This window comes from Vanessa atalanta, chromosome 18, assembly GCF_905147765.1.
Source record: "Vanessa atalanta chromosome 18, ilVanAtal1.2, whole genome shotgun sequence".
Classification (NCBI taxonomy): Eukaryota; Metazoa; Arthropoda; class Insecta; order Lepidoptera; family Nymphalidae; genus Vanessa; species Vanessa atalanta.
In genome coordinates this window covers 3,154,976-3,178,002 of record NC_061888.1, presented here as the reverse complement: position 1 = coordinate 3,178,002, position 23,027 = coordinate 3,154,976, and the positions used below count along the sequence as shown (strand labels likewise).

Below are 23,027 nucleotides of genomic sequence, written 5' to 3'. Positions count from 1 at the left end.
TTAAACTGTCACACAGATGGCAGTGTTAATTAATTGTCAAAAATATCAGTCACTCATCATTCAGTACTCACTCAATACGCAACCAACGAATTTCGTTTCGTTCGGTCAATCAATCAGTCCTTCGGCACAGTTGGTGGTGAGTGGATTGCGTTTGTGACATTTAAAAATAATAATAATAGAGTTGTTATGAACTAATTAATGATTTGTGTTGTTTGATATTTTGTGAATAGTATTAGTGTTTAATAATTCTTTAGTTTTGATACATAAAAGTTTACAAAAGTGCTTTGTTAAGTTAGAATTTTTATTTTATTTGTACTCACATGTGATCAATACAATAATAAAATTATCATTGTTGATTTCTTCGTTAATGAGGGTAAGTATGAATGAGATGTTTATTAAATATTTGAATACGAGTTATAAATACATCTTTGATAAATTAATTAGAAGTATAAGCAAATAAATAACATCCCAGTGTTCCTTCGCCCCTGTACTAGCCGCCCTTCCCGGGTCGTCACTGGTGAAAACATTATTGCTACTTGCGAGGGTTGAGCAGCGGGCGCAGTCTCGTAGACCGGGCAATTTTTATTAGTGTGAAGCCATATTTTCGGGGCTTTGCCTGTTAACGGGTGTAACTCTAATGGTGTATTTCTGTATTAAAAAGGATATCCGATTACTTATTCCCTATTTATTGAACACATTTATTATTTAAATCAAATATCTCGTAAGGTTAATATCTAATATTGCACACTTGTATTTATTTTATATAAAATCCTTGTTTAACGTAAACAATATCTTTACATGGATCCATTAGCGTTTTGAATGTACACGACAGTAACTTCTGATGAAGACGAGATGCCACAATTAATTACATATTAAACCTTATTTATTTTTCATTTCACGCTAAATCTATATTGAAGATTCAAAATTCAATACAGTTCTAGAGAATCTGACGACAACGTTTACACTATATTTGAATGATGCAAGTATTAAATTAACTTCTAAATCTCACAATAGTTGCAATTAAAGTAGCAAAACACAAATAATAGCTAGGTACATAGTAAGATTGTATCACAATGACCCGATGTATGTGTATTGATTCCCCTTTAATGCAAGTTTGCGTTACGACTTTCGAGAGCTGAAATGTGTACGCCTTGCAATTTTGAACGTGTCTTGGATATACCTAGTAAAAATGTTAAGCCGTACACCGAATTCGCGTGTTCGAATACGCCTAAGGGTTTGGATTCTTATAGAAAACATACGGTCTGCAGAATTATTCTGTACGAACAAATTCCATGATCTCGATCGATAAACGTCAGAAAGTGTCATATGTTGATTTTCGAGATCAATTTCAATTACATTATATAAAAAAATATAAATAAGATTCAAATTTGTATGTCGTATATTTTTCTTCGCTTAGCCGAATATAACAACAAAAAAGAAATTTATTTGATTCGGGACGTAATACAAGCGTATTTTCAAAATTCGAATGTAGATCTCGTCGAATGTCTTAAAAAATATTTTTCTGTTTTGACAAAAACATCCATTCCAGTACATTTTAATACGCTCTGAATATATTGTTTTAAAATAAGGACTATAATTGCATATCGTATAGGTATACGATGAATAGGGAGGGAATTTTTGTTTTAATCGATGCAATCACGGTTGACGTCACACGATACTGCATCAATGCATATTGTAAGCTATTGTTAACTACCAAGTGCAGATGCTTTTTAAATAGACTAGAATATTAAAACATTTTTGCGTCCTTTTAAAACTCTTTTATCTATTAACGATATGTTTTAATTCTAAATAATTGCTATAAACAAGCTAGAAAAAACTAAAGTATTGCTATTCGTGTGTAAACCCTTCCAAAAAAAATGTAGTTACAAACTAAACAACAATCTTATCAAAAAACATTATAATAACAATAACAAGAATAGCTACTTAATCTGTTCTGTTCTACAAATCGCTCATTACGGTATGAAATAACCGTAAATAATAATAAAATGACTCACATTTATACAAATACTATTGTCCCTTTCACTTGAATGAATGATTATTTAACAAAAAGCGGGAAGAAAAATGAAATGCGCGTGAGTCACGGAATGTAAGAACAAGGTTGGAACGATAAGTTGTAATGACTCACGTCTGACACTTGATTTGAGGAATCCCTCGCTTATCTTATGAAGTAATCTGTGAGAGATTAATACCCATGATTTCGTTATTTTTTAAAGCTGTATAAGGTTTCATTGTCAAATTCTAAAACCCTCTTGTGTGTACCGCCCTTCGTAATATACAGTTTATATATGCTTTTGAATCAACCGTGAAATTTTGTCAACGATTAATCATTATGTATTTTATATATTAATTTCGGAGACTTTTGTAATACTTAAGAAGGTGACTCAACATTTATTATTTAATTATCAAAGAAATTTAGTTAGAAAATAGACAGATGAACAAAGAAATTAAAACGATATTAATCATATCATTATTCTTCCTAAAATATTTATTTATTATTTTTACGTATATCATTACAGTTAGAGTTTCATTTAAAAAATGATACCCGTCACTGTCTGTATTTTCTGTATTAAAAATATTATTGTCATTAATAACACTATACAAACTCAAAAATACCAAACACATAAAAAAAAAAACACAAAAAATCAGACAGTTCTAACAAGCAGAGAGTAATTAAATTTGATTTATATTCAAAACATTTCAAAGACCGTACACGACATAATTTTTGAATGACGTCAAAAAACCGGTACTAATTTTAAAACCATACTCTTATTTAGCTAAACGTAACTCAGTACTAAACGTCTGTTACGGTTGCTTGACTATGAATAAGATATTAAAAATATATGTATTGTTCAATGGGCGGAAAATTTGTGTAGGTTTACCAAATATTCACGAAAAAAAATTACAGTTTGCATATTATCTAATCGTAACAATGGTAGGATGGAATTTGTATGAATGCTGGCATTATATAGCGATTACTCTGTACAATTCATACAATTATATATAAGAAACATTGTATCAAAAAAACACAAAAACTTCTAGGAAATTAATAAAAAAAACTATTCAAACTAAGTAGCGATACCAAAACCGATTGCTAACTAGAAATATTACAACGCAAACTCATATTTATTACGAGCGTAAAGTTATTCGGAGAGTCGTACGACGAATTCCGAGAAAAAAACTTGAGCAATATATCGTTTGAGTGCTGATTCTGCGGTGACGCGAATCTTGGTATCCGCGTATGAATGGACTTAACCCTGACCTTGTTAACGACAACACGTCCTTTGACTAATAAAATGTCACATTTCATAAAACATTGTACGTTAACTACTTTACAAAGTAATTTGTAATGGGAGCCGAGTGGCTGTAAGTTATTATTTTTTTCGTATATGTTGGTAAGCTGTATACTCAAATCAAAGAGGTAATAAACCTTACAGTTTAGTTATAATGAAAGACTAAAATATACTAATCTCTCGTTGACTGCTTCGTTGGTATAGGGAATAGTTTTTAAGATTGCAATTCCTGAAGAAGAGGTCCTGTGTTCAACAAACGCAATAATAAGTCTGGACTACCAACCAAAAAATTTGAAAATTGAAAGGTGACAGACACTGTTTACGTTCTCGTGCCTCGAAATTCGAGTTGGATTGCCGTCCCATTGTAAAAAAAGAGAGTGCACCTGTGCCTACGCACATACTTGTCCACTATAATTATACCTCCTGCATATTTGATTAATCTCTCTTGATAATATTCGTTTTGACCGAAGTAGGTCAGAAGAATATTAATTTTGAATACCTATCATAGTGTTATAGAATACATAAATTTATTTTGTTTTTTTTTTTTAAAACACATGTCCATTTTTTTGATTGCGTTGCCTAGCAAATGAAATAAAAACATAATGCCAACATCGAAGTTTCTCAAAGTATTTTTTATAGGATGTGTCTGTGACTAGGCTAAGCTTACATCACACCAATACCAACTTAGCTAGCTAAGAATTTCCTGCAGTTCCATGGCTCATTCACACATCAACATATCAATACTAAGTAGTTCTGCTTGGCGATGGAATATCTGATCAGAGGATGGTACCTACCGAGAAGAGCTTATACAAAGCTCTACCAACTAGTAATTTAATCGCTATTATATTTACAATGTATAAACAGGTGCAAATATTGCCTTTAAAATAACTAAGTAAATGCTTGATAAGAATATTGAGACACCATTATCATGACTTGTCATTGTTAATTTTAACAAGAGCAAAGTTTTTTTTTAAGTTCAAAAATGAATTGCTAGTTTAGTAGTTAGTTATATGAATAAATAATATAATAAGTAATAGTGCCTACTTCCTATCTTATTTCCACAACAACATTGACTTCTATGTAGTGGTGGATTTGATATGAATATGAAGTGGATCTTATTCATAATAGAAATAAATTATACTAAGTAAGTAAGCCAAGTAGCTTACTACCTTTGGTAGTTGAGGTGAACTACCAAAGGCTTGCATTGATATATTTTAACGATACACTATTTTTTTAATTAACGTAATGAAAGCAGCGAAACTATTTCAAATGAAATATCGTAATAAATAGATTAAAACTTTATTATTTTTCTCTGACTTGATTACCTTCTTTTAATAAAAATAATCTTTATTTTCAGTGGAAAGGCTTATAGTGGTCAAATTAACTAATTTGGCTTTTATCTAAATGGCCAATGACCACCCAATGGTAGTTATGAGTTATGAAGCAATAAGCGAACAATAAGCGTTCCGTTCAAGCCAAATTAGTTAATCACACTTTAAACAACTTTTCACTTTTCAATAATCATCAGTATAGTGATGAATCTCAGGTCACATAAATAATACTTTTCATCAGAGTTATATTCAAAAAAGATTTTTCCGTATTATTAAAATATATTAAAGATTTATGAGCTTATTTGAAAAATTATATTTAAAAAGTAGATGAAAACTAATATGCTAAATGAGGCAGGTAAGGTACATCGTTCGTAATAGCGGCTGGAGTCATTACTCTGGTGTACAATGCCTGCTGTTTGCGCCACAACTAAGGGCTAATGAACATCCGCCGTAAATAGCGGTGGTGTACGGTGGGACGCATTTTCATGACCATAAAAAGGATGAGGTTTGAGCACGATCTCGACCTGGTATTCGCTTCAAGTATAAAACCGCAATCCTAAAAGAAAACTGACTTTACTAGATGATGTTAATTAAACATAACATCTATTTATCGAAATTTTATCACTTGATTTTCTTGGTGGCCTTATGCTTAGCTTATGTTGCTCAAGATTTCTAGATCTTGAGTTCACATCCAGTAGGGGAAAACAAAATTTCGGTAGCTGGCAGTTTATAAGTTACCAGTACATACAAATGTAATGTATTGCAGCATAAAGCCGTTGGTCCTGCGCCAAAATTCTATATGATCGCATCGGTTGCCGTACCATCGGACAATGAGAGAAACAAACCACTAGTGAGCTTTACTTTTCACCTAGCTTGCTCCAGTTTAGAAATAGAAGGAAAACAAGCTTAATTCACCAAGCAGTTTGTTTATATTGCTAGATGCATGTATCAGAATTACTTACAAGCCTTGTAGAGATTTCCTCACGATGGTAACTAACACCTGAGAGATTTTAAATACAAATTTAGTTCAGGCTTCGAACCTGTAATCTTCAGATAAAATCTCTACACTATGCTATGAGTCACCTGCATTACGAATCTTTCATATTCAATGATATCAAGTTAAAATCTTGCATTCCTAGTAATTACATCAAGTATCACTTTCGTAGTATATATAACGAACAGTGTATCTGGTGTCCAATTAGGTTTCAAAGGATAAACTGGATACTATAGTTAAGGAGCAGGTCCATGCCGCTGATGTGGTATATAAATATATTTTGTTTCGTGTTTTACATTGTTTTATTGTACCTTGTTATTGCGACCTTATTTCCAATTTATCTTTATAGAAATAGTCTCTAATATTTTCTAGATAAAAAACCTCTATTTATACCATCATACAATTTTATGTACAGTTATAAAAGTGTAAGTTTTATTTAATATATTTCACCTAAAAATAGTTCCTATAGTAAAAGGCTATTATCACAATATGCAAAAGTGTCAGAAACATAACCAGTTTATTTTTATCGAAAACTAATAAATGGAACAGATGTTTCGACCGTTTTAACCTGCAGGTGTGCACGCGCCTCATTTTTTTTTTTAAGTTTTTTGTAATGTAATGCACCTTGTCTGATATCTCACTCTTCACAGATAAACAACTAGTCTACCTGATTTAGTTAAAAAACAACTTGTACTAAATTTAATTTAACAACAGTCAATGCTTTTAATAATATTAAAAACGTACCGAGTAGTTCCAGAACGCATCTTGCTTGGAACCTTAGCGTTGATTATTGATAAGCATTTTCAATTAAAGCTTAATAAATAATAAGTGAATAATACATTTTTATCTCCACAATTAATCGATTAATTACATCGTAGCAGATTCTCGTCTTTTTTGGTTGGTAACGTAGAATGCACGCCACGACTACATATCGATCGGCAGATGTGACAGATTTTGTATTTTTTGCACGAATGCACGCATACATCGATTTGCAATTTGCAACGAAGCGACCTTTTGATGATGACTACCTGCTGTGGTAAAAATATACGAATCTTGCTCCGATTACCACATGAACATATTTTTTGCGTATGCAAATTTGCAGTTTTGGTGCAAACCGTGGAACACATTGAACATCTGCATATCAAAAATATTTGATTCAACTAACTTAAATAAAGGCGTGTATATAGTTTATTGTCTGCAATACTTAACATATTACATGTTTTTATTACTAAACTCCACTATTTATTTTAATTTATTTTTAAACTGATCGTCACGATAATCTTGATGATAAGCTATTACATTGCCTAGTTTTTAAATCGGCACTATGTCTCAACACAAAACGGCGAACGCCTGAACTGTCTCCGGTCGTGACAGATAGGTATAGAGAAGGCACCTGTGTTTCCGCACGCACCAGAGTACTGTAATGTCTCTCTCACAGCTGGCTACTCTCTGCGAAAGTGGCTGATGCGACCCAAATCGATCAGGACATCAATAATCTCAAACATTGCATATTATATTTCTGTATTGTCTTATCGAACTAAACGTGTTATTGGTTTAACTACTTCAGCCTCACTCGTATTTAATTTTGTCTAAAATTTTATAATTCCAAAACTATTGTAAACAAGTTGTCGCTCGCGGCTTCTTTAGCGGTTTAAGAGTTGGTCATCAGATCTTAGGTATAAAAAAATAGAATATTTCCTTCTTGGGGGCTTGTTTCATGTCAAATTTCATCAAAATCAGTTCAGTAATTTGGTTGTGAAAGCATAACAGAGTTACTTTCGCATTTATAATATTATTATAGATCAAATATATTCTTCCCTTACTTCCGGAATTCGCAACACAAATATCCCTTTTCGAATGTTTTTAATAAAACATCTGCCAAGCTAAAAATTTGACATTACGCCTAAACATTTAAAAAAAATCCTGTTCAATTTAGATGTAATTATATGTAAATATCTTTGCAGCTGTTTCCTAATGGTCTCCGAAATGAATGTATTATACGGTATGTTTTTAATGTTATCTGAATTGTAGGGAAACTAATTTCAAACCTTTTACTTTTAAAACTCGTTCATTAGTTAATTAATTAAATCAATTAGGTCGATTAATAAAAAAAAAAACAAAATTTTTATTTGCCTAACTTTTACCAGCTGATACCTCCCTAATTTTATCTTATTATCAAGGTAAAAGCATTTTATTAAATACCAGAGTTTGAAATTTAATATTTATATCAATTTATCAATAAATAATAAATAAACATTTTATCAATTTCACCACAGTTAGATTAGTTGGTTAGATTTAAGAAAAAAAGCCTTCATATTATTTTTCGTAACGTAGAAAGTAAGTTACCTCTGATAAGAATCTTAGTAAGGAAGATTTTATTTCTACATCATCAGGTTTTGTTTTAACTTCGATTCCTCAGTCTATCAGCTGATTATAATTATTATTCGTTCCATTCTTCTAAATTGAACCTAAAATTAACTATTTTTAAAAATAATAAAAACTACTTCTCAGGGCAATGAACTCTTACTCCACAGTGGGACATTTTACAGCCTGTGACGTAACACAAATATATAAGGTATATATTACCCAATCCACCTAGAGGTACTTTCATGAATTTGTTACCCTATAAAGAAAAAGTAACTGTACTGTACAACACGCAGGTGGCATTTTTAACGAGACATTTATCTCATTCATTATCGCAAATCATTTCCATAACAGCATTTCCAATGAATAAATTGTCTATATCAATAATGTGTGTCTAATGGCCATCATGAATCGAAGAACATAACTCTTCACGCACATCGATAAGCCCTAATGGCGGAATGACATCAATCATATGACATTGGAAACTCGTATCATTATAGTCTTGCTATTTTGCGACGAAGGTACATTAGTCTGTGAGGCAGAAAGTGTGTTAGTGTTGGTAGTTGGTACTAATGTATAGTCTTTATTTTTTAACAAGAACTTGAATATTATACACCAAAACCTTCTCCGATACGCGCCTAATAGACCTTCTGGTCTTATGTATATTTGGTTAGTAATTTTTTTAGATAGACAAAGTAAAAGAAAATTGTCTTCATTTATAAATAGGCAGATTATTTCAAAATTGTTTCATAAGTAAGAAAATGACTGTGTCTACAGCAGCTTATGAATTCAGTAGTGAATTGTATATTGAAAATTTCTTATAAAATTTCCACTCGAATTGCCAAATGTATAAACTGCCAGTTAATACTAACCGGACGAGAAACATCCATCGGCCGTTATCACCCGGGTCGCGCTATCAGGCGCTCGAACCATGTACAAGGATGGCCGAGCTGTATACTTCGAAATTAATTACTTGAAATCATGCAACTTAGAACTTTTAAACAATATATCATACAGGGTAAAATTAGTTGCGATAAATGCTGAACTAAATATCGTATTTAATTATGTAGGTTGGGAACCGTTCCGGCTTCACACGGGAAGAATTAAGCTTTGTTGTAAAGAATCAAAAAAATAACGTACTAGTAATCTTAGAATTAGAACCTTATAACTTCTCCTTAAACGGTACCACGCCACCCTCATCAGCATTGATACTATAAGTACAAATATGCAAAAACTCGTCTGTTTACATAAAAGCTTGTATTTAAATTAAAAAAAAAAAAAATGTTATGTAATTTTACTACAATAGTGCTGGCAGGCTCGCAACTGCTATCTCATTCTCATATTCGAATTTTGAAATGTTAGCAAGAGTAGATTATCGTTTATGGTGGAATATAAGTATCTGTCACACGAGTACTACCGTCATGAGTTAGAGACACAAAAAATATATTGTTCCGTTATTCTCATCATGACGTCGCCGCGTCAACTTTAATGATTATAAGGCTGATCATCCACAAACATACCAATGCATAAGATCATAAAATTTAAATGTCATATTGAACATTTGCTATTACTTCTATTGCATTAGGAATTAAATATTATTTAAATTGAATTTTGTTATTTAAATTAAAGCATGAAGAAATAAATAAAAATATTGAAATATTTTTGTTATTATGGCAGTTTACTCGTATGCTGAGAAAAACGCTTCCTCAATATTGATGCGTTCTAACAAAAGCCTGTCTCTGAGAATTCATTGACATATTCCTTCCAGCAAATTGATAATTCGTCCCAGAAGCAGGTTCGACAGTAAGCTAAAAGCCATAGCTTTAAAATTTGATGGATGCATGGATGTGAATTATTTTCTCGCGCCTACTACAAAAAACCGTCGCACTTCATAACGTAATCATTTGAAATGCTTACATATACGTATGTGTGGGACGACTAACATTAAATGGAATATTCCAAATGAATTCCTTTGTGCTTTTTTGTTTAAATCATAATGATAATAGATACGTATTGCGCCAGTGGAGAGGAATAAAAGCTAAATCGACAATATTGTACTTTTGGGAAATGAGGTTTAAATTTTTTTCTCACTGCTCAGCAAAAGCACCACCTTCTGAGAATATTTTGAAGCTTATTCCCCCAATGCTCTTGATAAATGCGACTTGGTGGATACACGTGCGGCAGAATTTCAGCACATTCAGTAACTTTGAATCTAATATTCGGTTAAGATTCACGTGGACCATGTCGGCTGTATTACCATCGCAAACAAGCTTTTATATTACAATTTTATTGTCTTAAAAAGCCTGTTACTGTGTATCGTTTAATTTAAATAATTCTAATTCAGGTGCTATGTGTTATAAATTACCTCGCTACATATATTTAACTATTAAATACAATAAATAAAACTGTTAAATAATACTTTGCATTTGACTAACAAAGTCTTGGGGTAATTGCCGGATATCAACCCATAAGATACTGTTCAGAATTACGTAGTCTGACCACTGAGCCATCTCGGCTTCTCCTAAATTCCTCCTCCTTAAATGTAGGGAAAGCCTTAGGCTAGCGATGGGTTATTAACAACTTATTATTTTACTAAGTAATCACATTATATTTAGGTAATTATTATTTTATTTATTTATTGCAATAGTATATTAAAAACCCAATGTTCATTGAATTTTAAGGAATTTAAAAAAAATAAGTATTGTGTTTTTTAATATGTTCCATATTTTGTTCCCTAAATATACATTGCGATGCGAAATATACACATCATGTGTGGTATCCGAGTGATAATTACAAGATGACCGAATTATGGCCACTAAAAATATTAACACGTGGCGAGGGCGTTGACCCCCGGATTCAGCATTTGTTTGCACTAAACGTCAAGTGGACGTTTTGCCTGTTACGGCTCAAATCTGAACCCCTCGGTCGTAAAGATGTGCAGTCGTAAACATTGTGAAAAACATGATGGTATAAAATGGTAACGAAGTGTTAAATTTATATTTTCATGACACACTTAGGTGGTAAATATTTTGAGGCTTGTTTTCAATGTAGTATGTAATACAATTTAATATTTTAAAATACATAAACGTAAAACGGACATGTAAAACAAACAAATTCAAATTAAGACAAAATAAGACGATGCAAACTAATACTTGTTCTTCTTCTAATTCTTCAATAATGTCATTAGTAATTTTCACCCCCTTTTTATATTTCACCCAGGACAAACAGGATAACATACAATAACAAAAACGATAGCTGTTTTAATTTGCGTTATATCAAAGGATATATATTACGGATGTATTAAAAAGCAGTTTTGATATTACAAGTAGACACTTTAAATTTTATTTATTTATCATACTTGGCTACATCTAAATCTGAATAAACTTGAAAATAATTAAAACATAAATTACGTACCTATAGTATAAAAAGTTTAAATGCAATTATTGAGTTAATTAGTAAGCTAGTTATAAAATACTAGGCAAGCATAACTCTACCGTAAATGATAATGAATCGAGGCATACTGTTCCATCGATGATCCACATCGGCTTGTAAGTCACGTTCCATGAGATTTATATGGGCAAGTTGGTACACCTTACGTGGACGTGTTTATAGCTCAAGTTTAACTGCACTATATATTTGAATTTGTAACAAAGGTCATTATACCGGGCCCATGGGAAATGTTGCAATGTCACACAAACATATACACGTACCGAAACGAAGAGACGTTTTGTTTTGTGGTATAAATTAAAATGTTATTAAACCAATATATGTAAAATTTGTTCCAGAAAATTGCTAGCGAATTAGGTTTTTAATTTGGACTACTTTTAAACTAAATAAAGTCATTTTTGAAATTATATCACGTATTAGTTTTGTATGTTTTTCAGTTAGGCATTTAAAAAATACACCTCTGACTCGAAAAGGTTTAAAAAATTTCGATCTTCGACAATCATTACTAAATCTGCTAGATTAAGTTGCTTAAAAAAAGTCTTTGCCTGTTCTCAGGTTTGTACCTGTAATCTTTTATTTAGATTCACGTGAGATTATAAATTGAGCGAGTAGCTCCAGCTATGCCAGCCAGTATTGATAGTTCAATATTTATAGTTGTAACGGTTTGTTATTGTAAATGAACACGGTAGACGTAATTAATCGGTGAAAATTAACACGATTGGGCTGTTATTAATCTTGTTCAGCAAAAACTGATACTGTTTCAAATCAATCAGTTACGCCAAACACTTATAAATCAATAAACATATTTTAATTGCCTTCGATCCAGTATTTAATTTTAGTTTTGTTGGAACTAATCTTTAAATATTATCTTAATGTTAATGGGTGTTTTAAAATTGAATGAACGAGAAAGACTACTGGGTCTTAATCTACTGATTTTTAAAGAGCTTCAGTATTCAATCGATGAAGCTTTGCCACGAAGACGTCAAGTCTGATTAAATTCTACCACGTATATTGTCAAAACCGAAAATAGTATTTTTTTGCTACATGATAAGCATAACAATAATCAGAACAGTATGAATGACTCGGCTAAAACATAGAGAAGGACACTGCGCGGTAATAGAGATTGTTGAACTGAAAAACAAGTACATTTAAAAATTATCGTACGTATAGGTAAAATTCGTGCAAAGGTAGAATTTTAAATTCCCAAAAATCCTCGAGTTGAGTCGCGAAAGGAATTATTCAAAAAATCAAGTGAATCGCACCTTTAGTTTCGGCGATCTCGTGTTGAGTGTGATATTATACTAATATATAAAGATGGATAATAAACACGCATGTACTTGGTCAGATTTATGTTTTTAAACAGGATACACCATAGTTTTAATTAATAGGATACTTGCTGTTCGAAAGTAGGTTAAAAACTCTTCAAATACACTCTGGAAACTCCTGTACGGAAAAAAATATAAAAATATTATTCAAAATTTACAGAGGACTCGCGTACTCTTGAGGCTTGGTGTTGCCGATGTGATGTACAGGGATGTTATAGCTGCAGGGATGTTTGGGGGGAGGTCGTTAGCTTGATGAGGAGCCCATGCTTACCGTGCGAACTATGTCGAGTGTGTACTGTGCTTTTGTTTGAATATATTGAATCTGAAGTTCCAACAACCACTTAATTTAAAAACCTTTGTATTCTAAATATCACAAACTCCATTGTATATCTCACCGTTCTGCTACAAACATATTTATCGGTTTTACGACAACGTTAGTTGTTGTACTGGTAAACAAAAACGCTTTGTAATCATTGCGTTCCGGTTTTAGCTTTGAGTGAGCTAGTATAATTACAGATACATTTTGTTTTTTTTTTTAATTATTTTTGAGGCAAACGATATAATTTATTTACGGCTAACCTAAAGGTAAGTAGTAACATATGGTCGTTATTAGACTATTAGTCTTCAAAGCTGATTCCAAACATGAGATTCAGGATGCTAATTTACTCTTTAAACTGAAACACAATAATATAAAATCTTATCCTTTTTTGTGGCGTATTGCCAATATGAGAATACAGTTGTCTTTGGGTTTGTTTAACACCAACCGTATTTATATTCCAAATTTAAAAAACCTCAAAGCAATTGCTGCGTCCACTATACAGTAATGATTTATAAAAATATAAGCTTGTTTTTTTCTTATTACCTGTCCATTACCTAATCTATAAAGACAGCTATGGTACTGCACCGGAGAGGTCGTTAGCTTGATGAGAACCCTGTGGCTGTCGTGCGAACTATGTCGAGTGTCGGCTGCGCTTTTGTCTGTCCCGTTGGCAGGTGGATATTGAGCTGTTTGTTTTCATTGGCAACCCTTTTGTTTTTCTACAATGATTACGATTCGATTTAATACATTCTGTCGTTGTATCTTGTGCATGTATTCTTAATTATTAAACCATGTTACTTTTCCAATTTGTTATTGTTATTTCGTATCATATATAACTAAACAAAGACGATATATCTAAACTCTAAAGTAACATGTTAATTGTATTTCAATGGAATCAATAGTAAACATTTTAATCTTAATTAAAATTTATATTCAAATGAGTAACGAAAGAAAAGTAGTAAGAGAGTAACGTATACTCTGTACAATTTTAGGACGGATAACTCAGTTCTTTACTTTCTAATTATAAAAAAAAAACATTAAGAAATAAGACAACACGTATAGTAAATACTCCAGGTATTTAAAAACCGGTTAACTGATATGAAAAGACTAATAACGCTCAAAAAGTACGTACAATAACTACATAATCATATATTTTTGTATATATATATTTTTTCAAAGAATACTAGCTATGCCCCGAATTAATTAAGAATTTACTAATATACTTATTTACCCCTCCTTTTAAGCTTATCACTTGCGTTAGGAGTGGGGACGACAATAGCACAAGAGATCAGGATCGATCCTACGACTTTTTACATCGCTAGGCGGCCCGTAAACCATTGAGCTATTGAAGCTTTAAATTGTATTTCAATGTCGAATTAATATTGATTAAGTATCTATAAGGCTATAGAATCAGATGCACCGGGTACAAACCCCCGAGTGGTGCAAGTCAAACCAAGGTTCTATTCAAATTCAGGAAGACGTCACATTTTGACAATGTTAATTATCTCAGAACACAGTGTAATCATACAAAGCCTATAAAACGGAACAATAGTTTTTAAAACAGAAGAGCAAGCAACTGTTAAGTTTATCTTTCAACAGGACTTAAGGCAAGCTTAGAATATCTGATGCGAGCCCTAGTTACAAGCGTGTGTGAAGTTCGTTAGTATAAAAGAGTCTCATTTGTATGTGTGTCGAGAACACACGCTTTTATACTCTTTTGTACTTTATTCAGTATCTTATTTCCATAATTAGAATTCCTAATATATGAACAATAATAATAATGTTTATTTATCTTACAATTATTAAAAATTGATATCTACGTCTAACGATATTGTAATTTTATATAGTGTAGAGTGTATGTAGAGCTCTTGTTTGAGTTAAGCATAAAAATGCCCGTATTATTATTTAATTGGTGGTAGGGCATTATGCAAGCCCGCCTGAGTAGGTACGGTTACGGACATACATCACTATTACAACATACGAGCTTAAATCTGAAATACCTTGTAATGTTTCAGTATAACAATTGTCATCGACCTATTAAACGGTATATAATATAACTTTATTCGTGTAGGCTTTCACAAGCACTTTTGAATCGTCATTTAACAAATTATTTAAAGTTAAGCTACCACCGGTTCGGAATGTAGATTTTAAAGAGAAGAACCGGCAGTAATTACTCTTTTTCAACATCTAAAAATACAGTCATGTTAGTAAAATTCTGTACCTCCATAAAAATATACATATATTTTGCCATTTGCCTATTTTAATAGTGATCGGTCTAACGCTGTCGAAGTTTATAAAAATTAAACATATTACGACAAATTCCATTCTTATGTATAAAATTTATCACAAATACATATGACATACTCGTAAACATTAATTACCGAGTCTAACGATTATTAATCTCGTCAGTTTACAAATCGTTTAAAGTTCTCGCTACAAATAACAGACGCGTTAAATCCCCAGAGCCATTGTTTAACAGGTGAAGTTGAACTAAATGGGTCATAAGGTGAATAAACACGCGCCTCCCCAGCTGTTTCCAAAATAGTCGATCCTTTACCAAGTAAAGTATCCAAAACAGCCGCATCGTTCCACACCACTAAAATTTTAATAGACACACTCGACCATATATTCTATTGATGACGTAACAACATCATACGTAAAAAGACGTTACGAAATTATCAATACATACTACAAAAGAGCAATGCAAATTGATTAATAAAATTTTATTCAGTTATGAATTATTCTATTATTCAATTATACAATAAGAGGAAGTAAACATCAAACCAAAGAAAAAAAGTTCGATTTTAACTAAATTTACAACGCGTAGAAATATCAAGTAACGTTTTTTTTTGTGTTACGTTTTAACGCAAACCCACTGCCAAGCAAGGGTTTATGTGGATCTCCTGGCCGAGTGCCAGACTAAAAACCAGCGGGCATCCGTCGAGTCACGGGGTTCGTTCAAGTCGTGCCGACGGTTAGTCTGCCTCTGCAGGCTATCTTCGCCTTGAGCGCGTCTGAGAACTCCCTCATCCCGTTGATGCTCAATGTTTTGGGTTAATTAGCTTGCATTTGTTGATTAACAATTTCTGACACTTAGCGTTTAAACTTTATATTTAGTATGATTAAAATAAAATAAAGAAATATATTATTGATAAAAGACTTGAAAAAAACAACGAATGCTACTTGTAATTTTGTTTTAAGATTCAAAGAATATTGATATTTAACAATTGGAACATATCTTTTTTAAAACTTTATTTGTATTTTTTATTTTCATCTGAATTCTTACTAGGAAACCATAACGTAAAGTGAAAAGGATGCGCGTATGCTATAGTTTATCCGCTAGCATGTAAGTAGTCTTTCGTCAACGTATTGTTCAGTTTCGAGGCAAGGAATAATATAATGCATTCGTTAACAAAAGTTAAAATTAATTAAAAATAAAAAATAAAATACTATGATTATTTGTAATAGGAAATCGTCTTGCCTTGTGTTCAAGTACACGTGTGTGTATGATATAATAATGTTATTATGTAATAAATATTTATGTAATGATATTATCTGTCGTCTTGCAGATATTTTTAATACAGTCAGCACTTAGTTTATCGAGTAGCAATTTCAATTAATGGTTTGTTGCGCTACGATTGCATTAATTCTAATAACATTGACGGATACTAATATGCGGAAATAGTCCCTAAATCTATACTATAGGCAATTACTGACTATCAAGGTACAACTTAAACTACTAGACTTGGATTTGAAAAGGATTGTTTGAAGAAGTGCTCTAAGACATACATTACGTAATTTCAAGAGGGTTAGATTTAATCTTTAAGTACCCATATTCAATTTACTTCTTTGTGTCCTTATTACCTCCCCAGGTAAATATAGTAATAATATTCTATCATACAAAAATATAACAAAGATTTGCTAAAAATCGAGAATAATAATAAAAATATACCCTATATTTTGAACACGTTGACCGAAGATAACAGTTTCAAAGCCGTGCTAACTCCACCTGTGTGCTCATAGTGTCTTTACAATTCGTACGTACTCAAAAAAAAAATTAACAAGATTTTTTTGTCACAAAATGATATCCCCGCGACCTTCAGCGCGAGTTCAGGTAGTAAATTATGTGGTTTACAACAAATTCAATCGTGGCTCCCCAAACATTTAATAATACAAATCGCGCGCTACAATTAAGTAGATAATACGTTGATGATACTTTCGTTAAACGCCTTAAGTGATAATAACAGTATTATTCATTTAAATTAAATCGGAACTATAGTCAAGTCATCGCGAAAGATACAATTAAAGCATTAATTAGACAAATCTACAAATCTAAGAAACTATTTATCTGTTTTTTTTTTAATTATAAAGTGAGGTACGAGCAAATGAGCCACCTAAAGGTATATATTGTCTATTGAAATTGGCGCCGTAAGAAATATTAACCATTCTTTACACGCCAATGCGCCACCAACCTTAGGTATTAAGATGTAATATCCCTTATGCCTGCAATTAAACTGACTCACTCAACCTTCAAACCGAAACACAACAATAGTAACTATTGCTGTTTAGTGATACAAAATCTGATGAGTTGGTCGTACCTACCAAGACGAGCTTCTATCAAGTGAAGTATATCTGTTTCTCATTACGTCAAGACTAAACTCTTAAAGATCTGAATATATTTTATTGTATGTATATATTGTAAATTTTGATTGATTGTTATGATTATATTTATACAACTAACAACTTTAGTAATTGACTACATCATGTATAAGATCAAGTAATCAACCCTTTCCACGTGAACTACTCTGACCGCAACTTCAATACTGATTTATTGCTTGAATACTATCTTAATTAGACGACCTCGGTCCACGGGCCTCGTGTCTTGCGGTTACTCCAAACGAGAACAAGAACGTAACTCGATACCACATAGTTTCATTTCTTTTACGACGATTACTATGAAGTTTGGTAAAATAACTTATCAATTTATTATAAGGATTACTACTCAGGATTTATAATAATAATTATTATTTTAATTATAACTGCAGACAACGTAATCAAATAATAATGTTATAATTGCATATAACACTCGAAACGGCTTAGTAGTTAGAATTTATCTTAATTGAAAATCGGATTAAAACCGAACAAGCATCACCGAGATAATTCAATTAAAACATCGTAATAAAAACACGCATGTGTCAACATCATCATGTTCAGCCATAACAGAGACCCCACATTGGAACAGCGTGGTAAAACATCCTCTGAATCTTTTCAGAGGTCATACAGATGTTTACCTACTATTTTTACAAACCTACTATTAGATTATTGTGCACAACTTTGAACTGATAATGTGACTTATGTATAATTAGCTAGACGTCCAGACAACTCAATCAAAAAATAATTCAAGCACAGAATCTGGGTAACTCGTCCAATCATAAACTTATATATCGGTAACGCACGTACAAAACTGATGTTAATAATTCAATCGAATTAATTATGAATGTTTTAAGATTTATCGTTTCATTGCTAACATTATAATTTATTCAAAGATTTTTTTTTTACTTTAAAAGAAGGAATAAAGCTTTCCTAGCAACTATACGTAACAAAAGGTAGGACGCGAAACTTAAGCGATGTGTACTCCGTCCGCTTTTCCGGTTGGAAACATTTGAAGCGTTCCCGTTTATACTACAAACCTGCAACGCCTTTAAAACCCGATGCCTTTATAATACCTGTATACTTACATTCTACTTAAAATACATCAAAACCCACCCATGATAATCACGAATTTATCGTTTTAGAATATTAAAATATTGAAGTCTGAGAACTACATTTAATAAAAAAGGATAAATACTTTACGTATTTTACTGGTATATTTGTATAAATAAATTTGCTCTCGCTACTTTGCTCGTGCTTTTGGGGTTGGTCGTCAGGTACTAGGGATAAAATGCCTACGTCCTATCTATGAAGCTCCCTTTACTTATACCAAAATAATTTAAAATTCAGTTCTATGGTTTAGCCGTGAAAGCGTATCAGACAGAGTTACTTTCGCATTTATGATATTAGTATAAATTACTTAATAACCAAAAGTTTACAGCTCCATGTGGTTTTATCATTGTTAAACGTTACGTTAGAGGAGTCTACCGTAAGCGTAAGCCTGTTGAAAGTTGATATTATAATATCTGTAACCTTTCTCAATAAATGAGCCATTTAATTACTTTTCAAATTGGACGTGTAGATCCTGAGATAACACGTTCAAACAAATGAAATGTTCATTTTAATATTACAAGAACATGATTATAATGCTTGTCACGTCACGTCAATAGTTTAAATATAAATCTGGTGTAACTGCAAAGCGTGGCTTCTTATATAATAATACTAGCTGAACCTGAGGTTTTACACGCAATAGTTTAAACATACTTTACATAGCAAACAAACCGTCACACCCATTTTACCCCTCGATTGAATTAAAAAAACTAGTCCCCCCCCCCCGGGATTCAAACTATCTCCATAGGAAATTGAATCAACATCGGTTCAGCAGTATAAGCGTAAGAGGTGACAGATTTAATTTCGCAGATATAAAAATGTACGAATTACATTACATACATTACATTAGCAGTCTGTAAATTTTCAACTGCTCTGCTAAGGCCTACTCTCCCTATGAGGAGACATGGAACATATTCTACCACGCTGCTCTAATGCCTCTTGGTGGAATGCACATGTGGCAGAATTTCATTGAAATTAGACAAATGCAGGATTCCTAACGATGTTTTCCTTTACCGCTGAGCACAAGATGAATAATAAACGCAAATTAAACACATGAAATTCAGTGGTGCTTGCCTGGGTTTGAACCCGAAATCATCGGTTAAGATGCACGCGTTCTAACTACTGGGCTATCTCGGCTCGAATAATAAAGTAAAAATCGAAAGAGGAAGTTATGTGCAATATAATACAATTTAATAAGTATAATTCCAAAGCGGCTCATGTGCACCTCATTTCCTATGCGTCGTTGTCATTCCGACCATTATTAGAGAACCGCTATATCCAAACTATTTAAAACTTTGTGGACAAAAATTTGGGACTCAATGAAGCTTAAATACAAATTAGTTTGCACATTATTAGTTAGTTCATAAAATATTTTACACATATACAACTGAGTGAGAGGCAGTGTAACTACATGCACAAGTGACATAACATTTCAGTTCCCAAGGATGGTGGCGCATTAGCGATGTAAGGAATGGTTAATATTTCTTACAGCGAAATTGTCTCTGGGCGGTGGTAACCACTTACCATCAAAATAAAAATATTTGCTGTGATTGGTAAAAATAATTAAGAGAATCACATTCATCAAATCATTCGTTCAACTTTTACTTTTTTTGAAACGACTATAATATAAAAACCTATAATCTTTAATGATAATTATATAAACAATTAACTTTTTAAGTAGTCGTTAATAGTCATTTTTTAAGCTTTTGCGTCAATCGAACACAGATAACGTAAACAGACTATGGCTTAATAACTAAATAAATTCTCGAAAACTATCAAACCTCCTTCATATGCCTGGTGACGTCATACACTTCATAACAACTTATTTGTTAAAATCAATTAAGGTACAATTGGAATGTTTTGACTAGGTGTTATCGTACGATGTTAAATACATACGTACAATGTATATAGGTAACGTTAGAGAGATTTAACAAATCGCTTTCTTAGCGATAACTGCGTACTAGCTCCGAATCCCGGCTTTGCACAAAATAAGTTTACATATAACGTTTTTATTGTAATACATATCTGTTGGTTTACGCGATGTGAGCCAGTAAAGCTGACAATCAAATTTTTTCTAACATCTACAGCAATTATCGTTTTATTTAAGACAATTAACATAAAACATTGATGAAATAAATACATACCTTTCTCACGAATCACTCCGCCCTTTGTTGCAAATCCTATAAAAAAATCATTCCGTACTTTTTGAGTTTATCGTTAAGACAGACGCAACGCGGGGACTTTTTTCATTATATGTTGCAATAAATAATAATTCTAGATTCATTACTTTTGTAGTAAACAGCAGTTTAATACATTGGTGTCATTCGTAATCATTCAATGTTTCATTTTTCTTACATATAAATAAAACCATTCAGCATGCAATCGTTCACCGGAGGCAACCCCATCGCGTGTACAACAGAAATACCGACAGCACGCGTATTACGTTTTTTAATTATGTCGAGTCGTCTGTCTAACCCGGTATCTTTTAACAAGTTTCATCATTGTTCGTTAACTATTATTTTAGCTCAAGATTATTGGCAATTAAAATAGAATGATTACGTATACAGCCAACTCAGACAAGTGCATTCGATTTGAGTCGAAACGATTTCTATCGTCGTTCGATCATAAATCCATTGACCATGCTGTTTTCACGGTTGTCATGAATTCTATTCTTTTCGATGTCAATCTCTATACATATAACTTATCTGGTTTCGTTGTATTGTATTCTATTTAACATACAAGTGATAGGATTTATTGCATTTAAATATAATTTTGTACTTCAAAAGTCCATTTGAATTTGGAAATAGAATAATAACTCGTTTTATTAAAGTTGTTATTGTTGAACTTGTTACAACATCAACAAAAATATATTTATATTTATGTCAATATTGTATTGTTGTTATATGCGTTACACGTCCGGGACAAAAAAAAACTGGAAAGGATTAACGCAATTTGAAATATTAATAGCCTATAACTGTTTATGGCCTGTTTCATATCCGCGTCGGTTCAGTCATAGCCTCATACAGATACGTTTAGAAGCTTTCAAGAAAATCATGACATATAATATATTTTTATACTAGAAATGTCATCATTATCATTCTGCCCTTAAGACAAATAGCATGCTACATTTAACATGCCCAGTGGTTAGAACGCGTGCATCTTAACCGATGATTTCGGGTTCAAACCCAGGCAGGCACCACTGAATTTTCATGTGCTTAAATTGTGTTTATAATTCATCTCGTGCTCGGCGGTGAAGGAAAACATCGTGAGGAAACCTGCATGTGTCTAATTTCAACGAAATTCTGCCACATGTGTATTCTGCCAACCCGCATTGGAGCAGCGTGGTGGAATATGCTCCAAAACCTTCTCCTCAAAGGGAGTGAAGGCCTTTAGCCCAGCAGTGGGAAAATTTACAGGCTGCTAATGCAGTATTTAGACTGCATATAAAAGCCGTAATTAGCTTTGGAAAGTGTTAATTAATTTACATAACAAAAAACATTTTTGACTTACGACTCCCGCGGTTTACGCACGAAAAGACCCTATTTACTCTCCCGTTAAAACGACCATAGGTAACACGCGACAGTGCTGCACCCTGTAGCTGCATTAAGGTATTTGAAATAATTAACTTAAAAAACATACTTTCAAAGCATTTCAGAATTCCTATCGAAACTTTTTTTAAAAGAAAACAATGTCTTATTGCTCTTTAAATGTACGACTATTATTATTATACTACACTTCCTTCAATCAGTTCTTACATTGATAACGCCAGTCGCTATAACTTCCGACGAAGGCCAACATATCAGGGTACATTAGCTAGACCAGTTAGGTGTGACCAATAAAAATAGTAATTCTATCTAAATAGGAAGGCGAACGCTTGCATGTCTGCGCGTCGTCACACATCACGCCACCTATGCAAATGCACCCAATAATCGTAAAGATTTTCACACTCACCTCTAAACGCGCTATTCTAAAACGCAATTAATCGTAGATTTTCTATCGTAATTCGTTAAATTATGGAGAATTTATTACACGGATCTAGTCTTATATCCTTGCTTAACTATAGTTTCTTATGCGTTATCACTCGAAGACATCATTTCCTATGACGTCATCACATTTCTTTGTATAAAACATTTCACTTTTAGTGTGATTATATCCGCTCCTAACAATAAATGCGTT

At 32.4% G+C, this 23,027-nt stretch overlaps 1 protein-coding gene across 1 annotated transcript in view; it reads left to right on the top strand.

Annotated features, from left to right (window-relative positions):
* Positions 1-124: 124 nt before the first annotated feature.
* LOC125070728 (myosin-I heavy chain) overlaps positions 125-23,027 on the top strand; it is a 79,062-nt gene continuing 56,159 nt past the window's right edge. Inside the window, exon 1 of the mRNA XM_047680669.1 lies at positions 125-373. The gene's annotated coding sequence lies outside the window, so the exon portion shown is untranslated. The remainder of the gene's footprint in view (positions 374-23,027) is intronic.